Source organism: Pongo pygmaeus, chromosome 1 (assembly GCF_028885625.2).
Source record: "Pongo pygmaeus isolate AG05252 chromosome 1, NHGRI_mPonPyg2-v2.0_pri, whole genome shotgun sequence".
Taxonomy (NCBI): Eukaryota; Metazoa; Chordata; class Mammalia; order Primates; family Hominidae; genus Pongo; species Pongo pygmaeus.
The window spans coordinates 122,609,959-122,616,512 of NC_072373.2; positions in this window are offsets into that span (position 1 = coordinate 122,609,959).

Genomic DNA, 6,554 nt, shown 5'->3' on the forward strand with positions numbered 1-6,554 from the left:
AAAATATTTTACCAGAAAGACACACAGACTCATGTGTTCATCACCACACTATCCACAATAACAAAGACATGGAATCGACCTAGGCACTCATCAATGGTGGATTGGATAAAGAAAATGTGGTATATATACATCAGTGAATACTACACAGCCATAAAAAATAATAAAATCAAGTCTTTTGCAGCAACGTGGATAGATCTGGAGGCCATCATCCTAAGTAAATTAACACAGGAACAAAAAACCAAATACTACATGTTCTCACTTATAAGTGGGAGGTAATCACTGAGCACACATGAACATAAACATGGGAACAATAGGCACTGTGGACCACTAGAGGGTTGGGGAAGGGAGCAGGGTGTGGATTTAAAAACTACCTATTGGGTACTATGCTCATAACAAAACCTGCACATGTACCTATATCTAAAATAAAAATGAAATTAAAAAAAAAACTTGCATTTTCATTTCTGCTACATTCAATTTGTTAGAAGCAAATTATAAGGCTAGACCAATGAACAGGAAGGAAGGAAATTCTTGAGGAAGCCCTGGCCTGGTCATATCATAAAAGAGCATGTAGAATAGGCGATACTCTTGTCATTTTCGGAACATACAGTCCACTACAGTGTTATCAGTGTTTAGCAGAGTGTCAGGCGATCAATCACTATTTGGAGAATGGGTGAATGAGAGATGTGGGGGAAGAAAATGAAAGTAGATCACAATCCTTGTTTTTTAGGATATTTTAACTATGTCCTTGATAGCTGCTGAGAATCAAAGGCAATCACAGTTTGTGTCTGTATGAAACTAAAGAAACAGGCTCTACTTTTCCTTATTTTTTTTCTCTTCTAAAATAAATCTTAGTGCAATATTTTGAAATTGGAAATGAACGGAGTTTGCCCCTGAAAACTTACACCCAGTGTTCACCACACACACACACACCCTCCGTGTTTTAAAATTTAGTAAAGTTTTGTATCAGTTATCTTACTATTTTAACACAAAAAGATATAGTTTTTTTCTTTTATACAGAAAATTATAGAAAGTTTTATGAAAAAGCATTTACTATTTATATCTTTATAAATACAAACTATAATTTTTAAGATAATAGTCAGTTAAAATGGTGTCACAAAACGTTTCACAAGTCCAAAATTATTTTTTTAAATGAATGAAAACAAAAAAATCAATTGATATAAAAGTCTCTAATCAAATTGTTGATGTTAAATTGTTGATGTTAAAAAGAATCTTTAGCACAGAAAGTCTTGTGTCCAGTCATGGAATTCCCCTGCCCATGTGCCCAGGTGAGCTTTAGCCTTTACTTCCTGATGAGGATAAAACTAATAATTACCCTACCAAAGAGAATATCATATTTTCCAAATTCATAGTTATACAAAATATTATTGAATCTAGAATTTAAATGTTTTAAAACAACAACTACCAAAATAGAGACTACTTATTTAAAGATACATTGTACATAATAAAAAGACATGTCCAAGTAATGGCACAACTGTCTGAAATCTAACAAGACAGAAATGATTATTTCCTCAATTGAATATGGTGTTTCATGACCAGTGAAAACAGGCCTCAGTTATATTATTCACATATGTTGGTTAGTTACATCTTCTTTAAATGTTGGAATGTCTTGCTGAGCAGTGGATAAGCCAAAGTTCTAAATTCAAGATTTTCCTTTCTCCTGGACCCCAGCCCAGCTCACTGAAGTGGAGAGTTGCACTTATTTCTGTTCAATAGCACCAAACGGACTGAGAGGAGGAATACGCATTGATTGGCTGCTATGATTTGGCAGAAACCAAAGGGCACAGAAAATGATGCATCTGTAACATCTACTCAAGAAAATGCAGAAGGCAGTAAACCAGTTCAGCTGTTTATTCTCTGCATTTGTGGGGTTTTTTTTTTTTTGACGGAGTTTCGCTGTTGTTGCCCAGGCTGGAGTGCAATGGCGCGATCTCGCTCACTGCATCCTCCGCCTCCCGGGTTGAAGCAATTCTCCTGCCTCAGCCTCCCGAGAAGCTAGGATTACAGGCGCCCATCACCACGTCTGGCTAATTGTTTTGTATTTTTAGTAAAGACAGGCCAGGCTGGTCTCGAACTTCTGACCTCAGGTGATCCGCCCACCTTGGCCTCCCAAAGTGCTGAGATTACACGCGTGAGCCACCACGCCCATACTGCATTTGTTATTTACACTAAATATTGGTGAAAATATACATGTTTGATCTTTCTACTGATTGTATCTAATTGTGCTTAAATATAAATGAGTCAAACAATTCCTGAATGAAATATATTCAAACAAGAAACATGGGTATAAGTAGTTTCTAAGTAAAATGTGCTAAAACATTGCTGAGTCCTGGAATTTAAGTGGACATAACCTTTCCATAGAGATTCTAAAACATCTCAACCAGATGCTTGTTTACTAGAAGTGTTGGCTATTCAACACATGTTGGAAAAATTCCTGTTTCTACTCATTTGTCATTGAACTTTCAACAAGAGTTAACACGGTATCCCTGTTCTCCCTCATGCCTTGGAACAAATACCAAAACCCTGTGTTCATTGGACATCTCTTCATTAAATCTGAAGAACAATTGGCATCGGTTTGGCCTCAAAGAAATCTGCATTCTTCTATTTTTTTTCTTTGTTGTTTACTTCTACAAAAGTCTTGGGTTTACCTTTAAGACATAAAGGATTATTAATTAATCCATTAATGTATTAGTTTGACCACAAATTCAAACATTACTGAACTCCTTATACTCTGAGTGTATAATTATTAATAAAAACAAAGAAAGTCATTACATTTTATTTACTCACATTGAGGAGACAGATACTTATATGCAATTATATTGTACTGTATGTGATGAATACACATCATGCACATAGGAGCATATACATTATGCCATAGAAGCCTGGGAGAGAGGAACACCCATTTTTTTCTCCTAGAGGGTTATAGAAATCTTCTTGGAGAAGGTAATAATTTAAGGGAAAGAAGTCTTAAGATACACAGGAAAAATAAGGATTTATTTTACTCTTGTAGTTGACCCTTGAACAATGTAAGAAGTTGGGGTGCAGACCCCCAAGCAATAAAAAAAAAATCTGTGTATAACTTTTGACTTCCCCAAAACTTAACTACCTACTAATTGCCTACTGTTGACCAGAAGCCTTACCTATAACCTAAGTCGTGAACTAACACATATTTTGTATGTTATATGTATGATATACTGTATTCTTACCATAAACTAGAGAAAAGTAGTAAACTAGAGAAAAGAAAACATTATTAAGAAAATCATAAGGAAGAAAGAATATATTTGCTATGGAAGTGGATCATCATGGAGGTCTTCTTCCTCATGGTCTTCACGATGAGTAGGCTGAGGGGAAGGGAGGAGAGGAGAGGTTAGTCTTGTGGTCTCAGTGGTAGCAGAGGTGGAAGAAAATCTGCATGTAAGTGGACTAAAACAGTTCAAAGCCATGTTATTCAAGGGGCAACAGTATTATGTTGATTTTACTTTTAGTCAACCAATATACATTACTGGCTGACTAAATAATAGGGACTATTCTAAATAGAGACTATTTCTAATAGAGACAAAGTAGAGTCTATTTCTCCATCATTCTCACTTAAAGACTTAACATTAGAATACACATTCTCAACCTCTTTAACACCACCATTGGAAGATAAGTGTAAACAATTGAAATACTAGGTATTACATACTGGGTGTATTAGTCCGTTTTCACGCTACTCATGAAGACAGACTGGGCAATTTATAAAAGAAAGAGGTTTAATGGACTCACAATACCATGTGACTGGGGAGGCCTCACAATCATGGTGGAAGGTGAAAGGCACATCTCACATGGTGTGGTGGCAGTCAAGAGAAGACAGCTTGTGCAGGGAAACTTCACTTTATAAAACCATCACATCTCATAAGACTTATTCACTATCATGAGAATAGCACAGGAAAGATCAGCCCCCATGATTCAATGACCTCCTACTGGGTTCCTCCCACAACATGTAGGAACTGTGGGAGTTACAATTCAAGGTGAGATGTGGGTGGGCACACAGCCAAACTATATCACTGGGTTGGTCTATTAGGCAGCATAATTTGGTTTCTTGATATTTTAGAAATTAATTACTTGCAGTTGAGACAAAGGTGAAAATAAAGGGGGAAGATTTTTTTAAAAATCACCATTCAACTCATTGGTTCTACAGTGACAGAACAGGAAATGAGGTCATTCAATGAAATTTATTTTATTGGCAAAAGCTTCCTTAAAGGCATTTCCTTAGGTGGCTCTTCCTTCAACAAAACAGTCCCCAAAACATTTTCTATTAAGATATTATTCCTGTGATATTAGTGGTTATGAAATATTTTATATTCACTTTTTCAGTTATTCATCTGACAATTATTTATTAAGTGCTAACTATGGATCAGGCACCATCTTACCCCAGGTACTTGATATACAGACATGGGTGTACTAGGAAATGTTTGACAATGCCTGGGGGTCACTTACTGTTTTCTCTGGTGTATATGCTTCTATAATGGCTGATTTCAAGCCACCAACAGGATATGAGGTAAGTGATCAGAGAGCACTGAATGAATTGACTTTTGAATGTATGAAGGCCAGAAACTTTGTCAGCTTCCCACCATCTCCTCAACACCAAGTTAATAATAGGTGCTTAATAAATAATTGTTGATTGAATAACTATATACTTGAATAAATAGAAAGAAAGAAAAACTGGAAACTTTGGGCCGGGCGCGGTGGCTCACGCCTGTAATCACAGCACTTTGGAAGGCTGAGGCGGGTGGATCATGAGGTCAGGAGATCGAGACCATCCTGGCTAACACGGTGAAACCCCGTCTCTACCAAAAATACAAAACATTAGCCGGGCGCGGTGGCGGGCACCTGTAGTCCTAGCCACTTGGGAGGCTGAGGCAGGAGAATTGCGTGAACCCGGGAGACGGAGGAGCTTGCAGTAAGCCGAGATCCCGCCACTGCACTCCAGCCTCGGCGACAGAGCGAGACTCCGTCTCAAAAAAAAAAAAAAAAAAAAAAAACTGGAAACTTTGGATTTATAGTTTTAGGACAGCCTTGGACAAAAAAATTTCTTAAAGATAATGGAATATTAACTTCTTTGATTTTGTTCTGGTTTATTAGCAAATGTTAATTGTGTTTAGAATGTTTTGAAAACAAAAAATTGATATAGACACTGTATTAATTTTCCATAGCTTCTGTAACAAATTACCACAGATGAAGTGGTTAAAACAATAATCTTACAGTTCTCTAGTTCTGAAGTGCAGAATGGCACTCACTGGGCCAAAATAAAGGTGTTATCAGGGCTGCACTTTTTCTAGATATCTAGGGGAACTTCTGTTTTCTTGCCTTTCCCAGATTCCAGAGGCTGCTTGTGTTCCTTGGTTTGTGGTCCCTTTTCCATCGTTACAACCAGCAATGGTCATTTGAGTCCTTCTCACACCACTCTAATACTCTTCTGCCACTGTCTTCTACATTTAAGGACCCTTGTGATTAAACTGGAACTGCCCAAATAATCCAGGACAAACTAGGCCTCTCAAGGTCAGCCGATTAACAACCCTAATTCTATCTGCCACCTAAATTCCCATTGGCCCTGTAACCTGACATATTCACAGGTCCAGAGCATTAAGGTGTGGTCATCCTGTGGGATCATTACTTTTCCTATCAGAGACACCAAAAACTGGGATTGAAATTGCTATTCTATAGTTATCTAAGGTTACATTTAACAATAGCACATTGTCATCATTGACTCATTAATCTCATTTGAAACATTTATAAAGTTTGAGGGGCTTGATTCACATGGAGTTCGGTTGCAGTCCCAGACCTGCCTCCTCTACTTTTATAACCTTGGGCAAAGAGCTAGATGATCCCAGTGTCATTCCAGGGCTGCAAAATGGTAACATGTGTTGCACAAGTTTTGTGAGGAGTAGAGAAATATATGGAGAGGCAATAGATCATTTATAAGCCTAATAAAATTATCAATTTATTCTCACCATTTTGGGAAAATAGAAAGAATGGAAGAGCAACTAAACAACCTGGTTCTTGCTTCTCTTGCTCTAGTAGTAATTAAGAACAACTTTAAATTTCTATCTAACATGTTAGAGAAGCACACAGGACTGCTAAGGAAGAGGAGAAAATGGAAATAGGCATCTGAGAAGATGATGAAGGTGGCCAGACCCTGAGCCTTGAAGGACACAGGTATTATAGGATCAGTAAAAGGGCTGTGTTTCCTATTTATACCATCATGCTAGGGCCAGGTATGACCTCAAAGAGTGAAGGCTGCTCATGTGCCCAGGGAGGTCAGGATTCTTGATAAAGATTCTGGCTAGGTGCGGTGGCTCATGCCTGTAATCCCAGCACTTTGGGAGGCCGAGGTGGCTGGATCACGAGATCAGGAGTTCAAGACCAGCCTGGCCAAGATGGTGAAACCCCGTCTTTACTAAAAAAATACAAAAAATTAGCCGGGCGTGGTGGCGGGCACCTGTAATTCCAGCTACTCGGGAGGCTGAGGCAGAGAATTGCTTGAACCCAGGAGGTGG